Raw genomic sequence first — 22,003 nt, 5'->3', positions numbered from 1 at the left:
AGCTGCAACTGTATTGTGGGTCAGCTTCTCTTCTGCACAATCCTGTCATCCTCCCTCCTTTCAGGTGGATCTCCTCAGAGTTCTCCCCAATAAAACTTCGACGTGCAATTCCTTGTCTAAGAATCTGATTCTAGACAGCACAATTAAGACAGATATCAATGGGACCTGTGGACAGAACAGATGGGCGTCTTCATTGCTGTACCCCAGTGCCTGGCGCATAACAGGTGGTCAGTAAATACTTATTGAGTGAACGAATGAGTGATGGATTTGAAGTCAAGGATAACCACTCAATTCTAGCACTGGATATTAATTAGGTGATGGGTCATTGGGGGGAACATGATGAATTTAGATATTACAAGTTCTCTGATTTATGTTTATTGCCTGATTCTATGCTTTCTTCTTAACCCCGATTCCATGTCCTCCCCTCCTCCCCTGACTACACTTTGTATCCCCGCCCTCCTGCCACCAAGTTCACATTGTATGGTTTTCTTGAGATGGCTAAAGTTTCAGGGAGTTTTAAATAAATATTATGAGACAGTGTCAGTGAGAACGAGATCTGTTGACTTCTCCCTGACATGCCTACCTAATAACCTGTAGTTGAGATTCTAGGTCTTTTGTTTCCCTGCAGGTGTCTGTGAAGTGTGGCATACACTCAGGAGTGAGGAGTCCAGGTTTAATGGGCCTCATTGCACATCAGTACATCAAATGACAATAATTAGATGGGATGAGGGGAGGAAAAGCTTGGTTCTTTCATTGTTTCAAATGTCATTTCTGGAGGTGTTTAGGGAGTGCTTCCATGGTGGAGACAGGAGCATTACCATTTTAACGAGCTCAGTCTCCCTGTAGTTTATGGTTTCCTTTCACCCACGGCAAATCTGATGGGCAATTGCTTTCCCTCTTAAGGTGGCCTTTCTGGGATCCAAGATTAGGTCAGACACTCCTCCCCACTGTCAGGCAGCCTCATAAAGCTCCTTCCTTTAATTGGAATTCCAGGCCATTAAGTAGTGGCCTAATTTGCTGCCACGAACCGTTTCTCATATTAACTTTGCCAAAGGTATGAAGTAAACCAGATTTGGGTATGGATCTTCCCCTATGCTATGTGTCTGAAAGGGTTCAATTTGCCTTTCTAGAAGAGAGAATAGTTGAATATACTTTGGGCAGGGGGAGCCTATGGAGTGGGGGGTGGAGATACTTCAATAAAACATAGAATTATGGAAATGTGAAAGGAGCTGGGCCCTTGTAGGGAATCAGGTATCCCCTGCTCAGTACTTGATATATTATAACCCAGGAAGGTGGGCTTGCTAACCTGAAGTTACAGAGGTAATTGAGGGCAGACGGGTGAGCAGAACCAACTGGGATTACCATCTAGAAAGACTTTGTAGGAGTTGTGAGGTTTCCCTTATCATTACATGCAGAACAGTCTCTATTGCTCTTGGCAGTAGAAAAGTTGGCCAAGGGACCAAGGGAGAAAGTGATGCTATTGGTGTAAGTTCCCTATTTCTGATTGTGGATCACTTGCCTGGGTCTGTCACCTTTCCCATATTTAGAGATGTCAGTGAATTGCATCTGCCAAACAAAATCTTAATCAGGAAATAAGCTTCCCAGGTTATCAGGACTAGTTTGAGAAATGTCTTAGGCCAGTGGTATTGGAGTTTCTGATCAAAGTTTGGATGAATACTAAGCTTTCCAAATATAAGGGGCTCACAGAGGACCCAGCCTACTATAATCTACGATTGTGGCCATTATTGATGTTCAGGCTTTCTGCTGCAGGTTTCTCCCTGGAGTTGGCTTTTAAGATAGCAAGAGCTATAAATGGTATTTGGTACCAGCCACTGCCCGCAAACTGTCACTCTGTGTAAATCCCTTAGTCCTGCTGGATCTCTCAAACAAAGCTAATCTGCCATCTGACACCTGGGCTTGTCACCTTTAATTCCAGACTTCTGAGCTGTTTTCTTCAGGGAAATAAAGGGAAGGATTTCTTTTCTGCCCTCACATACTCTTGACATCTATTATTTGACTCCTGGGCTTCTGCCCCAGAGAGCACACAGCTGCTATGCTCTACTCTTCTGTTTAACAGTGTAAAGTCATTTCTGAGTTTCTGACCTGCCCATTTTGCAGTATTAATTTTTTTGGGGAAATGAATCCCTTTGGCAACAAAGCAGCTTCTTTTGAGAAGCTATTTCTGTTAGAAAGTTTATGAACGAAGAGAGAATTTGAAAAATAATCTGTTTCCTTGTGGTGGAATGTTATGTCTTGTGAGGGCTATATGGGAAGTATTTTAAGGCAGAGAACCTATTTCCAAGGTGCCTTCAACCTCTGCCATCACCTCCCACATACCTAGCCTGAAGAGGGTGGGTTTGTTTTACCTTTCCCTCAACCTTGCAATAATTGGGTGGCTAGGTTGGCTGGTTGATTGATTCAGTTTATGCAGGGGAAATAGCATTGCTGTTACATGATGGAAGCAAGGAAGGGTGCGTCTGTAAACTCGGGATCCTTTGGGAGCCTTGTAGTTCTTTGGTTTAGAGGATAGTCAATGCATTAAAATATGTACATAATGGAGGGGTGATGTCAGAACGTGGTGGCATGAGGGATCTGCCTTGATCTCCCCCATTGAAGTTACAACAAGTTGAACAGCTATAATGCAACAAAAGATTCCTAGTGCCACACACAAACATGTTTGAGAGATCCGTGTATCAAAACCTCTGAAGGTGGGTGATTTGGGGCGGATAGGGCAGGAGGGAAGGGAGAAGTGCAGAGACGGGGACCATAGCTGCAGCCCGGGGCTGCCTGTGGTGCTCCAGGAGAGGGGGGGACTGAGACTGCAGGTGCACTGTCTGTGGACCTGAGTATTTCTGTCTGAGCAATCAGCATATCATATGGTTGAGCCCCTCGGGGTTCAGAATACAGAAGTGCGACAACTGTGGTGTAAGAGCCCTCAGTGCCAGACAGAAAACAAAGCCATGGAGCTTGGCTGCTTCTCCCCCACCTTCCAAAGGCTCTCCTCCCCCACACCCCCCCAGTGCTAGCGTTGGGCCCCAGAAGAAACTGTAGCACTATCAGATTAAAGAGCAGAATATCTACAGCCCTGAGAACTGGAGAGACAGTTCCTGAGTTGCAGACGCACACTGCAGCTAATTCCAGTGACAAGGGAGGTGATATAGGGGCAAGACAGCTATGGTCTGGCAGTCACCAAGACTTGGAGGAGAACGAAGACACAAACACACCACAGCCTCTCCCAGCCCATCCTGCCTCCACCTTTTGCAGCTGATCCCAGTGGGGACAACCAGGGCTGCTAAGGCACACAGCTCTGCATCTGGCTGCAGGGGAAGCACTGAGATTTCAGGGGCTCATAACCCCATCACCCACCACATCCTCCCATAGGGGTGGTGCCCAGAGACCTAGGTGACCTGGTCACAAAGGAGATGCCCACCTCCCCAGGAAATCTTCCACGACGAGAAGCTGGAACATGGCAAGAGAAAATAAACCACTCCAGCATTACGTACTGGAAAACAAAAGAAAGACCTCTTCATACCCACCTGCTTCAGAATTCATTCCCTTAGATGCCCAGGAAGAGAAATAATCCATCAGTTACCATGAATAACCAAGGTAACAAGGCAGTTCAGAAAGAAAATGAAAAATCTCCAGAAAATAAACGTAAAGACATGGAAATATGTGACTTAAATGACAGAGAATTCAAGATTGCCATTCTGAAAAAACTCAATGAGATGCAATAAAACACAGGCAGTTTAATGAACTCAGAAATAAAATCAATGAACAAAAGGAATACTTTACCAAAGTGGTTGAAATTCCAGAAAAGAACCAAATAGAAATTCTGGAGCTGAAGAACTCAATAAAAGAGATGACAAATGAAATAGCGAGCTTAGACAATAAAGCTGATCAGATGGAGGAAAGAATTAGTGATATTGAAGATAGAAATCTGGAAATGACACAGATGGGAGAAGAGAGAGACTTGAGAGTTAAAAGAAATGAAAGAACTCTACAAGAACTTTCTGACTCCATCAGAAAGAGCAAAATAAGAATAATGGGCATACCAGAAGGAGAAGAAAGGGAGAAGGGAACAGAGAGTATATTCAAATAGTCAATGAGAACTTCCCAAACTTATGGAAACAACTGGATCCTTGAGTCCAAGAAGCAAATAGAACACCTAATTACCTCAATCCCAACAGGTCTCTCCAAGGCACATTGTATTGAAGCTGTCAAAAATTAACAACAAAGAAAGAATCCTCAAGACAGCCCGGGAAAAGAAGACATTTGCCTACAAAGGAAAACCCATTAGATAATCATAAGATTTTTCAGCAGAAACTCTATAAGCTAGGAGGGAGTGAAATAAAATATTCAAACTATTGAAAGAGAGACTAATATATCCAGCAAAATTATCTTTTAGATATGAAGAAGGAATAAAGACTTTTCTAGATATATGGAAGCCGAGGGAATTTTCCACCACAGGCCTGCATTACAGGAAATACTGAAGGAGTTTATTCTACCTAAAACAAAAAGACAAAAGGATATGAAACTATAAGTAAGATTACTAACAGAAACAGGAAATGGCAACCCCTACACAGAATAGGGCACCATACACTTATAAAGGGTAAAGAATATAAAAACATAAAAAAAAAAAAAGAAAAAGAGAAGACAGTTTGCTACTGCAACTCAAAAATCAACTCACAGCATAGATAGGGATAATTTATGACAACAAAAACATAAAAAGGGAGGAATAAAGTTCTGAATTTGCAAAGGGGAATGGAGATAAGATGCATACTAAGGAAAAAGGATTACTGTATATATGAAACTTTATTTTTACATAAACTTAATGGTAACCACTCAAAGAAAAAAAAGTCCAGAACTGAGACACATATCATAAAAAAAGAGGAAACAGAGGGGGAAAAAAATCATGGAATACCACCAAACTAAAATAACAGACAGAAACACAAAGACAGAGAAACAATGGAGATGCTGAGCTATCAGAAAACAAAAGATAAAATAGATATAAGAAATCTTCATATACAATAATCACCCTAAATGTAAATGGACTCAACTCACTCATAAAAAGGCACAGAGTAGCAGATTGGATCAAAAAACAAAACCCAACCATATGCCGCCTTCAAGAGACACATCTCAGCTGCAAGGACAAATATAGACTCAAAGTGAAAGGGTGGAAAACAAAACTCCAAGCAAATGGCATCCAGAGAAAAGCGGCTGTAGCCATAATTATATCTGACAAAACAGATTTCAGGATAAAAAAGGTAACAAGAGACAAAGATGAACATTTCATAGTGATAAAGGGGACAATACAACAAGAAGACATAATACTTATCAATATATGTGTATATGCTCTCAATCAAGGAGCACCAAAATATATAAAGCAAGTACTAACAGAACTAACAGGAGAAACTGACAAAAGCACTGTTATAGTAGGGGACCTAAATATGCCTTTGATGGTTATGGATAGATCATCCAAACAGAAGATCGATAAGGAAAGCATTAAATGACACATGAGACCAAATGGACATAATTGACATTTACAGAGCCTTTCACTAGACTATCTATACATTATTTTCTAGTGCACATGCAGCATTCTCAAGGATAGAACATATGTTGCAACACAAAACTAGCTTCAGCAAATTTAAGAAGACTGAAATACCAAGCATATTCTCTGCCCACAATGCTTTGAAACTGGTGATCAACTGCAAAAAGTAAATGGGAAAACCACCAATACATGGAGATTAAACAGCATGTACTGAAGAAGGACTGGATGAAAGAGAAAAATAAAAAGAGAGATGAAACGATACATAGAAACTAATGAGAATGAAAACACATTATAGGAAAATTATCGGGATACTGCAAAAATAGTATTAAGAGTGACATTTATATAATTACAGGCCTATCTCGAGAAACAAGAAAAATCACCAATAAACAAACTAACATTACATCTTAAAGAGCTAGAAAAAGAACAAATGAAACCCAAAGTCATCAGAAGGAAGGAAACAATAAAATTAGAGCAAAATTAAATGAAATAGAGAACAAAAAGACAACAGAAAAAATTAATGTAACAAAGAGTTTGTTCTTTGAAAAGATTAATAAGATTGACAACCCCCTGGCTAGACTCATTGCTTTGTCTTGTGCACCTAAAAAAAAAAAACAAACAAAAAAAAAACAAAGAAAAAAAGAAAAAAAAAGAAAAAAAGAGAAAAGACACAAACAAAATCAGAAATGAAAGAGAAGTTACAAAGAATACCACAGAAATACAAAGGATCACACAAAAATGTTATAAAGGACTCTATGCCACCAAATTCAATAACTTAGAAGAAATGGACAAGTTCTTAAGAAATACATAATCTTCCTAGACTGAATCATGAAGAGCTGGAAATTTTAAATAGACCGATCAATAGTAAGGAAAATGAAACAGTCATCCAAAACCTCCCCCAAAGCAAAAGTCCGGGACCAGATGGCTTCACTAGTGAATTTTACCAAACATTCAAAGATGATTTAATACACGTCCTCCTCAAAGTCTTCCAAAAAATTACTAACCAACGTCACCCTAATAAATTTAACAAAAATTTAAAAAATGTACATAATGAAGAAAGGAAAAAAGTATGACAATAATATATATATATATATATATATATATATATATACACTATTATATGTATATATGTATGTATGTGTGCTATGTACGAGTAGGCATGCATTTCACATTTATTTTTTGTCTTTATGTATATACGTATGTATATATATGCATAGCTATAGCTATAGCTGTAGATCTTAATAGAGCAATCTCAACAGCAACTGGTGCTGGTTAAAAGTTAAGGGAACAAGAATAAGTAGAGTAGGAAAGAAGTTCAGTGTCCATTTATGGCATCATGACTAGTTGTAAAAACAGGGATTATAGCAGCTTCTCATATTTTCTTTCTTGCTCTGTTACGTATATATTTATATGTATCAACTCATTTATTTTTTTTTAACCTCTTTTTTTCCCTTACCACTTTAAGATGCTTTGGTAGTTCACTGCCCAATTCAACTTTTAGGTTACTGGGTACGAAGGTGGGAATGGGATAGAACTACAAGGATAAATGAAAATCACTCAGTGACTGATGGGACTTTGGATCTCTGCTTTTGGGGAGAGGTGAAATGCTTTTGTATGAGAGATAGAGGCTGATGTTCAGCGTTGTTGCTGTTGGTGCCTGTAAGATTAAACCCACGAAGAAGGGTAAATCTGGACAATGAGTGCTGAAGGGTAGACTGCGGTAGAACTGGTACTCTCAGCTGCCATTTTATGTTCGTTCCAGATGTAGAAGTTGGAAAGCTAATAGTGTACTCCCAAGATTCCTTTGCAGGCAGTGTTCTGTGAATAAATTAGATTCTGCCAATTCGATGCACTCATGTAAAACTAGAAGGTGGAAGTGATTCAGAGTCCTACTGCTGTTGTTTCTGGCAAGCAAGGTCATAAAAATGTGCATGTTTAGAAGCGTCTGTGGCATCTGGACTCAGCTGTTCATCAGGTTCAAGTCATCAGGTCATCAGATTCAAAGGCAGCTATGGCAGGAGTACTGGGGGTAGCAGCCGCTTCCTGACCTGTGGGTCACAGATTCAGTGGCTTGTCATTGAACTCAATAATCTATGTTTTGCTTATATCTTCTGTTTCTCCAGCCCTTTCAATTTTTTGTAAGCACCTAATAATTAATGTATTAAATCCTTTTTAGTTTGCAATAACTAGAGTGGGTTCTCTTTCGTGTTTTGTACTCTGGCTTTTGACATAGCTTGGAGAGTCTTTTCCATGGAGGAATGGAGAATCAGGACAATTCACTGATCTCCATCTTTATGATCTGGGTCCAAGGATTCTGCTTCCTTGTCAAAATTTACTTCAGCAATCCTCATGGCCCCTCATTTTACACATTCCTAACACGTGTATGCATTTGTTTTGGTAAGGTACAATGTAAAGCGCATTAAATTGGCGGTCAGAGAACCTCTGTCAGAGCATTACATTTCTCTGAGTCACTGTGTGGCCTTGGGAAAATGGGACAAGTTTCTTGAACTGCAAATTCATCATCTGTAAAATGAACACTGGACTCTTCCCTACTTGACTCCTCACAGGGTTGCTATAAAAAACCAACAACAATCACAATGACTATTATTTATTTAACAAGTACTTGCCGAGAATTGTCTGTTCCCAGCTCCATGTCAAGCACTAGGAACACAGCAGACAGTGAACTGTGCTTTGCTGATAAACCAGCTTGTCAAAAGATAAGCTCTGACTCGTAGCATTTGCCAATTTCTGTGGTGTAAATACTCTTGCCATAGATGCTTTTAAGCTACTGACCTCACTGAGTGCTCAATGATGAGCTCTTGGGAGCTGGCTCTAGCTCACAACTGACACATAGCCTGGTCTCGTTTGAAGATTACAGCCGAGAAGGGCAGAGCCAGCCATCAAACACAGTCACCTGATTGCAGACTGGAATAAGTGCTGTCAAGGCAAAGAGTCCATCATGAGAAAGTGATATTGGTGAAGTTAATTTAGGTGACTGTTCAAGGGAGATGTGATAATAAGCTAAGACCCCAGGGGTGAAGAGGAGTTAGGTAATGAGAAGCAGGAAGTGGAAACAGGAAGAGCATCCCAGGACAGGAAACAGCACGCGTGAAGGCTTTGTGACCAGACTGAGTTTGGCTATTTAAAAGAATATAGTGAGTTCAGTGGGATTGTGGGTAGATGAGATTGGCGAGGGAAGCAGAGGCCAGATCATGACAAGCCCTGCAGGAGGGTGAAAGGTATTGGGATTAAACCAAAGCACACTGGGAAGTCTTTGAAAGTTTTATGCCAGGAGGTGACATGGACCCTCTAGTTGCAGCATAAGAATGGATTACAGGCGCAAACATGGCAGTAGGGATACTATTTAGGAGGGCACTGTGGAAGTCCAGGACAGATGCTGCTTGTAAGTGGATATGGAGGGAAGGGGGCTGATTCAAGAGTAAATCTGGAGGTAGAATTATCAGTTACTGAACCTTCTAAGTGTTATTTATTTTTTTCCCTTAAATTAAAAAAATTCAATTAACATTCATGAAATTGACTTTTTTTGGTGTACAGTTCCAGGAATTTTGACACCTATAGATTCATGTAACTAGTACCACAATCAGGATTCAAAACAGTTTCATCACCTCCCCACCACCCCAAAAAAATCCTTCCTAGCGCTATTATTCTGTAGAAACACCCTCTTCCTCCACATCTAACAGAGCTAGAAGAGGTAGTGTGGAGACCTGAACCCAGACTGAACGATTATCCATTTACATCCCAATTGTGTTAGTGATTGTCCTTCTGTACTCAGGAGCATCTAACCAGGTCCAACCCTTTCCAGAGGGTGATTTCTTGAACCTGCACAGACTTTCTATTGCACCAGTATGCTCGTCCCTGTCTTAGTAGGCACAGAAGATGTAGGGAAAGCCTGTAAGAGCCACCTGAACTCACCCAAAATTTCTATATCCTGAGATGTATTCACAAAGTCAGTACTAGGGAAAGGCAATCTACTTTTGGGCACATAAATAATTTAGGTCAGAATATTTCAGGTAGCATTGCATTGTAGCTAAAAACAAACCTCAGTTTGGATGGTTATAAAATGTTTTCAATGAACATCATTGCTAAAAGCATAAGCATTTTAATTAGCTCATCTGTAACTCCACAGGGCTTACTGAGATATAAATATACATATATATTCATAATATAGATCGTTGAAATATATTTCTTATTAGTCGTATCTTTCTCTCCCCTTTCTCATCTTTTGAGTGAAAGGAGATTTCTGTTTACTTGTATTTTGGGGTCATGGAAAATGAATACAATTTCTTTTTTTCTGGAAAGGGGAGAGGGTCTAGGATGGCTCACGTTATCTCAATTCACAAAGGAACTTCAAGTATTTCTTCTAGAGTTTCAACTGCCTTGTTCCTTGTTTTCTGTGAGGAGAGTCCTGTCCTGGTAGAGATGATAGAGCACAGGGAAATTCATTACAGGTGAGTAACTAAAAGCAGGGGAGGGGAAAAATGGGAGTAACCTTTTAAGGGAGACTAGACTTACGTGTAGTTATAGGTAGCGGTTTTCTATGCTTTATTTTTGTGCTGGGTCTTCTCAGGAACTCTGTGAGACAGGCTGTGATTTCTAGACTCTGCAGAGGGGGAAGCCAAGGCTCAGACCGTAACTTTTCAAGGCTTGAGTCTAGAACTCAAGCCTGAGAAAGAAGATGGGTTATATTAGATGTCAGCAGTGCCCTTGGCCTTCAGTCATGCTTGAAGGAACACTAGGAAGTTGAGAGATCTTAGCAAGAAAGATGGAAAAACAGAAGGAAACACAAGGCAAAAATAACAACCAGAGGCAGGAATGGAAGAAAAATAATAGCAACCCTTGATATCTGTACCAGCAAGAATGTCTGAAAGATACTTGGGAGTTTGCAAAGTTCTTTTATATCCACTGACTCTCATGATTTGGGAGACAGTGGTGGAAAGAACTCAGGCTTTGCAAATAGGCACACTCTAGTTTCAGGCCCATTTCTGAGTCACAGCTGAGAAAGTTGTGTGGTCTGAGAAATGGTCCTACCCCAGATTTGGGATTGACCTTTGTTTTGCTTATCTATTGCTATGTAACTCACCACCCCAAAATTTAGTGGCTAACAACACCATCAATTTATTTCTCATGATTCTGTGGCCTGACCAGACAGTTCTCTTGTTTCATGTGGTATCAGCTAGAGTATGGATATGGCTCGTGTGTCCAAAATATCGTAAGTCTCAAGGCTGAGAATTGGTGCTACCTATTGATTGAAGGCTCAGCTGGGGTTGTTGACTGGTGATCTCAGTCTTTTTCCACGTGGGCCTATCCACATGGCTGCTTGGGCTTCCTCACAGCATGGTAGCTGAGTTCTCAGAAGGAGTGTTTCAAGCCTCAATGTACAAGGATTATACTTATCAAGCCTCCACGTGTGTAATGCTTGCTGATGTCCTATTGGACAAAGGTAGTCACATGACCAAGTCCAGAGACAATGTGGTAAGGAGCTACACAAAGACATACATACTGGGAGGTGTGGTTCATTGGGGGGCACCAAACTAGTAGTAATAGTAACAGTCTACTACCATCTATAAGAATCTGCTTGGCAACCACAGTACACAAAGTACACATGAGAACATGTGTTCTCACAATACACATGAGCGCAAAGTATTGTCCGTGGCTCAGCCCCGGTCTGAAGTTGATGCCCACCACAAATTCCTTGCTAAACCCTGTTAGAATGCTCCTTGTGCTACTGAGTCATAATTGGCCTGCCAGTTTTATCCACTGGTCTTGGTTCACTTAGTATAGGACACTGCCAGGCATTATGAACAACATTGAATAAATATGAGCTCTGTTCCTGTCTTAAGAAGTCAGCTGGCCAAATGGTGAGATAAAGAGGGTACACATGAGAACAAGCAAGAGCATAAAGCAAGATAGGGACAAAAACTCAGTGAAGGAAGAGATAAGTGGAGGTCAGAGTAGATTGAGAGTTTGTTTTCCTCCCTTTCACCTTCCTTCCTTCTTTTTCTCTTTTCTTTTTTTTTATTTTCATATTTTATATCCAAACTCTTCTGATCCTCTATTGATCTCAGGTGTGAGATCTTCCTAATGTGAGTGTGAATCAAGCTCATCTATTGTGTGAGTTATCTATTGCCATGTCACAAAAATTTTTCCTAAAACTTTGTGGCTTAAAATATTTATAATTTTTCATGATTTCTATGGGCCAGAAATTGAGGAGTGGCAAAGCTGGGCAGTTCTGGATCAGGGTCTCTTATGAGGTAGCCATGAAGATGTCATCTGGGGCTGAGGTCAGCTAAAGGCTTGACTGGGCCTGGAGGATCCACTTCCGAGATGGCTGACTCACATGGCTGGCAAGTTGGTGCAGGCCGTTGGTGGGAGGCCATGTTGTCCCTAGGAGGAACCTCTGCTCAGGCTGCTGAGTATCCTCAAGACATGGCCTCTGGTTTCTCCCAGCAAGCAAACCAAGAGAGTAACAGCCAGGTAGAAACTATCCTTTTTATGACCTACCCTCAGAAGTTACATAGTATCACTTCCTTATTTTGTTCATTAGAAGTGAAACGCCAAGTGTGGGCCATTTTCAAGTGGAAGAATTAGCCTTCACCTTCTTAAGGGAGTAGTGTCAAAGACTTTGCAGACACTTATAAAACTAGCATATCTGTATTTCAGGGGTCCCTCCTGAGGTTACTCAACACATTCTCTCCCCCTTCAGTAATTTCTGAGACATGACAGTCCCCATTGGGGAAAAAAATAACTCCAGGAAACACAGTGGACAAATGGTTTCTCAGTAATCAAGTCCTTGTTCCCTTTCTAAGGAAGTTCTCTTCTCAGACAGGCTACAGCTAATGTTGACCCTAGCAAGACTGAAGGGTGGCTCTCAAAAGCCCAAATGTGTTTGAAAGGACAAAGAATATTTGAGTAGAGAAGATGGCCAGGAGCGTCTTCTGTCAGTCCGGCAAATCACGAAGGCTGGTGTTCCCGCTTTATCCAGTGAACTTACTATGATTGTCCCTCTGCTTCCCTTGAAATGAGGTGTATTTAGACTACTTATTTTTTGCTTCCCCTTATATGCTCTCTGTGGAATTCATTATCTCTGATTTAGTAAAGTGCATTACATACCCAAGGAGTCAGTTTAACTAATTCTAGCTTGCCTGCTAATATTACTCTCTTCTCCAACTATTAGGTTGGTGCAAAAGTAATTGTGGTTTAAAAGGTTAAAAATAATTGCAAAACCCACAATTACTTTTGTGCCAACCTAATACTTTCCTTGGAGGAATCTGCAAAGATTAGATTTGACCTGCTGCTGTGAAAAATACTAAAAGGAGAAGGGTGAAAACTGGAGTAAGTGTTCTCAACTCTTGGAAGGAATTATCAGGGATATTAAAGGAGTAGGTTTTACCTTTTTTGGTTGTCATCACTTTCTCTGTTCAGATTTTCCACTGGGACTTTGCTTAGAGCTGGTCTTGCTCAGGCTGTGTTCTGCCTGGCCAGCTCAGTTGTACGGAGTGAGAGACTTCAGCTCAGCGTCTTGGTTTGAGTCTGGGTATCACACTGGGCACAGCATTAGGCACACCGGGGGCACCAGTAGATGACTATGGAATGAGTAGGTGGGAGGGGGTTTGGGAAGCGAATGAGACTTAGACTGAATGCTGACCTGAGCTCCAGCTCTTGATCTGTTACTAAGCATCCTGTCACTTTACTCATTTGGTTTTGACTTTCTTTCCTGTGAAATGAGAGAGGCAGAGGTAGCATTCCATGGTTCTAAGATATTGCCATGTTTTGGAGGAGTTAGAAATGTAGTCACCAGATGTGGCAATATCTAGTAGATGCTTTAGCTCAAGACCAGCTCTATGCTGGTGTGATGGAACAGACTGGAGATAGATGCCCCGTGTGCATCTATCTATCTAGGGGCAGGTCAGTGACCCTCTCTGGATCACACTTGACCCATCTCTAGAATAAAGAGGTGGTGGCTGCTCTTCTGATTCTAGGTCCTCTGCTTCCAAATGTTTCCCCCATCAGCAGCTGTATTAAATGAGGATCCCATGGGGTTACTCGGGCAGTGCCAAACTGTGGAGCTAGAACACACTCGGTGTGGCCCTGGGTGCTGGAAACCCTTGTTTCCTGAAGTGGCCTGTCAAGATGGTGAGATAGATTCTCCTTTTCAGTCATGAACACTGTAGGGCTCTTCTTCAGTTTGATAATGAGCTGATTTTGGGTATTCAAGGGGCTATTGATTCTAAGTCCTTTAGGATTGGAAGCAATAAGGATATTACAAACTTAATTGATTTTGAACTCACTGATTTTGAAGTTAATGAAATTGAGGACACAAGTAGTGAATTAATAACAGTGAAAATGAGTTTTCATGAGCCCTAGAGAGGTGAAATGAACAGCAATTTAGAAAATTAATGGTTAGGCTCAGACTCTGGTCACTTTTAACTGAGAGTTTCTTCCTATACTAGGCCTACTATGCCTTCAAGGAAGAAAGGCAAATCAAAATTTTATAGATTTCCATGCTAGTATGAAGTAGGAGGTTGTCTGGGGCCTAGCATAGTGCTCATCACATAGTAGGTGCTTAAAAAAGACTGGTCAAAAAAATGAATGTGTGAAATTCTATAAGTTAACTGTTATAGACTCTTTCAATAGTAAGGTCTAGGGTTTGTCTTGTGGATTCCAAGTTAGCAATCATTCTTCCATACCAAATTTCTCCTCCCCTATGCCCTCTCCTTTGAACCTGATCAGAGATAGTTTCCTTTTATTTATTTTACAGACTGTACTCTTATCTCATTGCCTTTGTCTTACTTATAATGACAAGACCTAGATACATGGATATTATGGCTCCTGTGCAAAAACTGGGTCACTTTCAAACTGATTTATGGGACTAGTCCAAGGGCAGGTATATGTAAAGTCTTGATTCAGGATTTAAAAAGAGGTGTGCAAATAAAAAATGATGTATCTTTATTGATTTAGGAAACTGTAATGTCAAAATTTATTTATAAAAGCCTCAGTCCTTTTGTATTCCTAAAAACTCATTTTCACTGTTATTAATTCACACTTGTGTCCTCAATAAGGATATTACAAATTTAATTGATTTTGAACTCACTGATTTTGAAGTTAATGAAATTGTTTATTTCAGTAACTTTGCTTTCATTTTTTTTTCTTCGCCATTTAACTTGGTGATATAAATCCCAAACTGATTTGCCTAACAGCTGAAGAGGCTGAAAATAAGAGATATGAGTTCCCTGGAAGTTTTCCGATTGTATATCCTGGATGATATACCAGTTCAAGACAGCATTCTGTCTCCTTCTCTTGAAAGACATTTTTTTTTTTTTTTTTTTACTGGGAAATATTGGGGTATAGTGTGTTTTTCCAGGGCCCATCAGCTCCAAGTCATTGTCCTTCAATCTAGTTGTGGAGGGCGCAGCTTAGCTCCAAGTCCATTCACCATTTTCAATCTTAGTTTCAGGGGGTGCAACCCTCCATGCGGGAATTGAACCGGCAACCTTGTTGTTAAGAGCTCGCGCTCTAACCAACTGAGCCATCTGGTCGCCCTTGAAACACATTTTCTTTATGACTCCATACTTGTCTTATTATTTAAGAAAAAATTGAGTCTGTACTTTGCTTAAAGAACATTTCATGACTTCTCATTGCTCCAATGAGAAGTCCCAAATATTTAGCACAGGATTCTCAGCCCTTGATTATCTGGCGGCCACCATACCTCCTTTCTATACCCCTTCTTACTGCTCCTGCCACTCACTCTTTCTTCTTTGATCCTCAAGGATACCACAGACTTTAATAACAACAGTGTATCAGTTATCTATTGCTGCAAACCAGGTTACCCCAAGCTTTCGGCATTATTTCATGCTTCCTGTGAGTTAGGAATCTGAGCCTGACTTAGCTGGGTCTTCTGCTTCAGGGTCTCTCTTCTCAAAAGGTTATAACCAAGGTGTCAGCTGGGGCTGCAGTCATCTCAAGGGTCAACTGGACCAGGCTCTGCTTCTTAGCTCACTCATGTGGTTGCAGGCAGGATTCAGTTCCTCTTGGCCTTAGCTCTTTGTTGGCTGTGGGCCTCAGATCACCTTCAGTTCCTTGCCAGGTGCTGCTCTCATCAAAGAGAGCGCAATAAGAGTGAGAGATCAAGAGAGCATACCAAGATGGAAGTCACAGCCTTTTGTAACCTAATCACAGAAGTGCCATCCTATCAATTTTTGCTGTTTCTGTTGGTTAGGAGCAAGTGATGAGGACCAGCACACCCCACACGGGTGGGGGCAATGCAAGGACATGATCACCAGGAGGTGGGGATCATTGGTGGCCATGTTAGACGCTGCTGACCACAAGGAGTAGTTATGGTTCGAATGTACTGAGTGTGTACTATGTGGCAGGCATTCTGCTAAGACCTTTTCCCATACAATTCTCACGAAAATTCTTTTGAGTACATAATGTCCTCATTTCCATTCAAGGGCTCAGAATGGTTAAGTAATTAGAGACACAGAAATAACAGCAAATAGCAAGTGACAATGGCAGAATTTGAGTCCTGGTTGTCAGGCTTCAAAGTCTTGGGACAGGAGCCAACCACCTAATTTCTCTATTCTTGGAGCTCAGTATAGGTGCTGATGTTGGAACTTAGTAGGTAGAGTAACTGCTGAATGATTGAATATGTGAATACAGAGCTGGGTCACACTATAGCTGCTTGTGTCTAAACTCTGGTCTTAGGCCTTGAGCCAATCTAAATAATAAATGACAATGTCGTTAAATAAAGCTGAATGATATTTAACCATTGAGGAGAGCTATGAATTTTAGGTGAAAGAGCCAAGAGAGGAGATGGAGTGCTGTAAATTGTTCTCATGTGGTACAAAACAGATATCATTACTACTGAGAACTTCAGAAGTGTATCCAAGAATTAAAATGCCGGAACCCAGGAAGAGAGATTATGGAGTTGTAAGAGAGACTGCCACCAATTCAAGAGGAGTATTAGAATAGTATTTGGAAGATGGAATAAGTAACTAATTTTTGGAAGTTTTGTTTGATCAGACTTCCTTTTCTTAAAGATGTATGGGATTAGAACTAGCATGTAAATGACTAGCTGAACCAGAGATAAACTGATGGTGTGTCTGTGCCAGAATGGATTAAGAGAGCATAGGCAAGCCGGGCCTGGGGACAAAGAGATGGCTCTTCCTGTATTCAGCAGACCTTGACTCAACTCCTTAGTGCATTTTTCCACTTTCAGGATTCACTGAGATGCTTGGGCTCGTGTAGGACAGGTCCTATGGACCCAGATGTTATGGATGATAGATAAACCCCTCCTTACTATGGCCCAGTGAAACTCAGCATTTGAGGATGTTAGTGCATTACACAGTACTATGCCGTTTATAAAGTGCTTTCTTGTGGAGTCTTCTTTGTGCTTTATAATGAACCTCTAAAGTGAAATTTTCAAGGATTGACAGACCTATCACTTGACTAGCCCCTTCTTTCCTATGGGGAAACCATGTGGTAATCAACTCGCCATCAGTTTTCCCAATGAGCGTGGACTACAATTACAGTGTTCATGGCATTGGGCTGATAGTTGGGCAGCCAGGGTCTCCCCTTCTTGGGTTGTGGGTTGTCAACTTGCCTCCCTGAGTCTCACTTTTCTGGATTCCAAGTGGAGTTCCTTCTTCCTTCTGATGGACACTTCTTTTGTGGATGTTATTGTTGGTGTTCTGAATTAATAGCATGGCTACAAATGAAGCTAATCTGTTTCTCTGTTCAGCTGGCACAGGAAATATTTTGTCTCTGCAGTCCCATTTGTGCGACTGACCTCATACATTATTTATTGGTTTTGTAATTTAGCTCAGCCTTTCAGATGCCCGCAGGATGTCACCTGCTCATGGGCATTATTATCACAGTGTATAAATAAAGGAATGAGGCTTAGAGAAGTTGGTACTGGGGATTTTCTAGGGTAGCACATCCAGTAAATGGGAGACTCTAATAAAGGTTTTCTGACTCGAAGCTCTGAGTTCTTTCCACTTAAACTCCTGCCACCATGATGCTTCCCCACAGAGTCACAGTCAGGGCACCCCCCACCCCCATTGTTCTGCCCCTCTATGGCACAGTCACATCTGGGATGTGCTATGTTTGGTGAGGTTGGGCCACGATGAAAGGGGCAGTCTAAGAGAAGCCAAATAATGAGGTAACTTAAAGAAAGAGGGAACCAAACGAAGCATGAGTATAGAAGTGTGGTGTCTCTCTTCCCATCTTGGAAAAAAATAAGCAATTCAGTGACACAGGGGACTTGAAACACAGGTGCAGAAATGGAGGATGCCATGACCAGTCACACTCTCTGGCTCCACTCCCTGGCTAGGTTGGTCATAGCTTTATCCATCATCTTTTCTTCACTGGAGCATCTCTCTTGTTAATGAATGGCTGCTTGTCTGGGTGACAGAGACTATCATTTTGCCATCAACAACACTCAGAAATGAGGCGCTTGGCAGGAGGCAGCTGCTGCCCCTAGAGGTCTGGAATGCAAGCACGAGCCACTCTTACAATGGCATGCACACTGATTCATTTTCAATCTAAAAATAAAGTTAGATCAAATTAAACATGTAATTAGGAATGGTATGTTGGCCATCCCAACAGAACGTCCTTTGGCACACTCACTCTCTGTTGTCTCTTTCCACATCCTGTCATGTCCCAGGGCCTATTTGGAGTCTGTAAGCCCCTCTGATGGCCTCTGCCCCCAAACAACCTTGCTCTCCTGGGGTGCTCATTGTTGTCTGCCTTGGCTCTGGCAAGTGCTCCTTGTCTCCCATTAGCAGGAGAGTGAGGGAACTGGGGAGTGTCTCAGCCCACATCTTACCTCCAAGGAGCAAGGAGAGATAGGAGTCTTCTCATATCTGCTCTGGACGTGGCTGGCACATTTCCGCTATGTAGCACATTCAAAGCAACCACCAAAACAGGTGTAACCCAGATTTACATCAGACACTTGGTGAGTCTTCATTGGGCCTATACCACGGTCAGGCCCTTGGGCTGGACAGTGCCATGGGGGAGTAAAAGTATGAAGTCAAGCACTCAAGCCCTGTCCCTGGACCTAAGAGGGGGCCAGCTCCTTCCCTCCCTCCCTGATTCTGAGGAACAGTCATGGATGCATGGCCTTGTGGAGATGCGGGGATGTGAAAAAGGTCAGTGTTCCTAGCACAGGTGCTGAGAAAGGAAGGATGAAGTTTCCCTGGGACAGTGCAGGCAATAGAGCGATGACCATGCTGCCCACCGGACTTCTCAACAGACTTCAGAACCCGGCGAATCCTCTTCTGTCTTTCTCTAGAGGACGTGCTTCACTGCTTTCCCAGGGAGCTACAGTTCCTCAGCACTGGGTGGTTGATTTGTCTGTGTCCCAGCATTTCAGTTCCAGCACTGCACCTCATGTATGGCATTGCTCCAGTGCCCTGCATAACCATGGAGACAGTCTGTCCACACACAGGAAGCTTTTCTAGCCTTTGCCTCCCAGGACCTCCCTGTGCTCTGCAGGGCTATTGATTCAGGAAAGCTGGCAGGCTTCTGACTTACCCTTTGATGGGAGAGGGACTGGGAAGTGTTACTAGTAAAGGAGCTTGGCTGAGTCCAGACGACCAGAGGACCCATGAAGCCTGCTTGAGCCAACTTGGCTTCTCTCATCATCTCATGTGCTCATCCAAAGACTGAAGTGAGACCTACTCTTAAGGAACTGGGCAAGTCAACTTCTTTCTAAAGAGATCCTGAATAATATTTCCTTACAGATTAAATCATAGAAAAACATCCAGAGAGAAATGACTCATTATTTATTATTCAATTTAAAGGACTCTTCCTAGGGTTATAAATAAATTCCTCATCACTTGCTTGAAGGCAATAAACCTTGTAAATCTTCTGCCCTGAAGCTAGTGTCCTAGCTTGCCTTTTTCTGCCATCCAGCTTATCCCAACTTTACCTTACCCACCACCAGTTGGTGTGTGTTTAAGGAATAAAAATAATTTTAATATTTGCCATGGTAAAACATAATTAAGTTGGTAAAATCTGCGATTTAAACGGGCATGAACAAAATTCCCAGACTAAATAGGAGTTATTTCTGGATTGTTTTCTGTTTTCAATGATTTCTGTTTATCTTTTATTATTGTAGATAATCAGAAGTTGATCAGATTTTTCAAAAACCAAGCCAAACACAGCAGAATAAACAGAAAAACACAACTGGGGGACAAGATAGGAGGGAAAAAATGTGAATGAACCATATAGGTGCTTTGTCCATCATCATTCCATCCATCCATCCATCCACCCACCCATCCATCCATCCATCCATCCATCCATCCATCCATCCATCCATCCGTCCATCCAGTATTTAGTGTGCTTGCCTATACAAGGCATGATTCTGGGAGATGCATTTTAGAGTGGAAATCACACAAACTTTAATGCCACACTAACCTGAGTTATCATCCTAGCCACATGCCATCTGGTACTGCTATTTTTCTTACTCTTTTCTGCATCATCCACTGACTGCCCCATCTTTCTTTCTCGTTCATGGGAGAATCCAGTATGTGGCTTACTCTCATATTTCTTTCCTAAACCTTGTCAGCGTTCTCTGTGTCTTTAGCATGCATGTTGATGACTCATCTCTAACACCATGGCTTCTCAGTTCCTGATCACAGTTTCATTCGCCTTTGAATTTTCCAAATAAATGATGGTACAATAATTACTTCCCAGGCACTATTCTAGATCCAAGGGCTACAGGAATAATGGGATAGATATTATCTTTGCCCTCATGGAATTTACATGATAAGGGTGGAAAAGTACGTAATAATAAGCAAGCAGACAAGAAAATCTTGTTTTGACAGTTGCTATTAAAGGAATACATGGGCTATCCTGGATAGGGAAAAATAGGGTTGAAAGTTTGACTCTGCATCGGAGGGTGAAAGAAGTCCTCTCTGAGATGATGAAATGTTGACTTGAGACTTGAAAGATGAAAAGGAGTTGACCATGCAAAGAGCCAGGGGAGGAGCAATTCAGGAAGCAGAAACCAGAAGTCCCAAAAGGCTTTGGGATGGTAATGGGCATGGAACGTTCAAGGAATAGAAAGTTGGTATGCGTGGCCAAAGCAGTGAGTTGAGAGGGTGGTACTGGATGAGGTGAATTTGGGAGGTGTATGTGTGTGCCTTTGTTGATTTGGTTGTTTGTATTTTATGTGCACAAAATTGAGTTGACCATTCTCCTCAGTTTATTATATATATCATTGCTGGTCTGTGGCTACTCTCTTTTATATTTTTAAATATATTATTTTCCCATTTTATGTAACAATTTCCAACCCAATTCCCCTACCTCCCATACACTTCCACTTTTGTGTATTTATCTTTTGTATATATTCTTCCATTCTACTCTCCATACATCTGCTTACATATGTGTATCCATGTTTGTTGTATTTTAAAGTAGTTGAATTGATGGTATTGTGCAATAGATCTTGCTTGGTCTTTAGATTTTTTCATTCAACTATTTTTTCTTTCAAGTTTTTGAGATCTGTCCATATTGCTAAATGTATCTAGTTCATTTCTGTTACTTGCTGCATAATATTCCACTATATGTACCTACACCTCTCAATTTATTCATTTCTCAATTTGTGGCTAAGTTCTTTCAAGTTGTTTACCACCAAAACAACAATGTAGATGAGTTCCCCTGTGGAATTTCTCCGGGATGTGTCCCCATAAGTTGGAATGTTGTATTATAAAATATGAGAATTGTTTAATTTCACTAAATACTACTAGTTTGATCTTCCAAATTCTACATCAGTGTACACTCTTATTAGCAATGCATAGTTTCTATGTATTTATCACCACTTCAACTGAAAAGTATCCCATAGTCGTGTAACTTTATTCTCAGAATGTTCTGCCACATTATTCATTCTATCAGTTTTTCTCTTCCTGAAGAGATATCTTCAGATTTTCTGACCTGCTCCAAACTGCTGATTGCCCTCCAGGACTGCTGTATAGCTCCATCTTGAATTCTCCCTTCACCATTACCCTGGGGATTTCCTTCCCTTCTGTGTTGTGTTTTTGAGTTCAATGTCTTCCTCTTTCTTGGCATACTCTTGTTTTTGTGGAGCACATCCTCCAGTAGCTTTCTAAGAAATGATAGAAATTTTACTGAGAGTGCTCTGTGTCTGAAAATATCTTTATATTAGCTTTACATTTAATTAAAAGTTTGGATATAAAATTCTTGCTTGGAAATCATTTCCCTCACAATTCTGATGGCGTTGCTTATTGAATTCTAGCTTCCAGTGTTGCTGTTGGGAAGTTCAGTGCTATTCTCGTTCTTGATGCTTTGTATATAGTTTATTTTTTCTCATCAGGAACTTAAACATCTTCTGTTTGTCCCCCAGTTCTGAGATTTTAAAATGATGGGTCTCAGTGTGGGTCTATTTTTATCTCTTGTGCTGAGTACTTTGAGACTTTCAAT

Source organism: Rhinolophus sinicus, chromosome 5 (assembly GCF_057876585.1).
Source record: "Rhinolophus sinicus isolate RSI-liver-muscle chromosome 5, RSI-T2T, whole genome shotgun sequence".
NCBI lineage: Eukaryota > Metazoa > Chordata > Mammalia > Chiroptera > Rhinolophidae > Rhinolophus > Rhinolophus sinicus.
The sequence above is the reverse complement of the archived record's forward strand: the minus strand, read 5'-3'. Positions refer to the sequence as shown.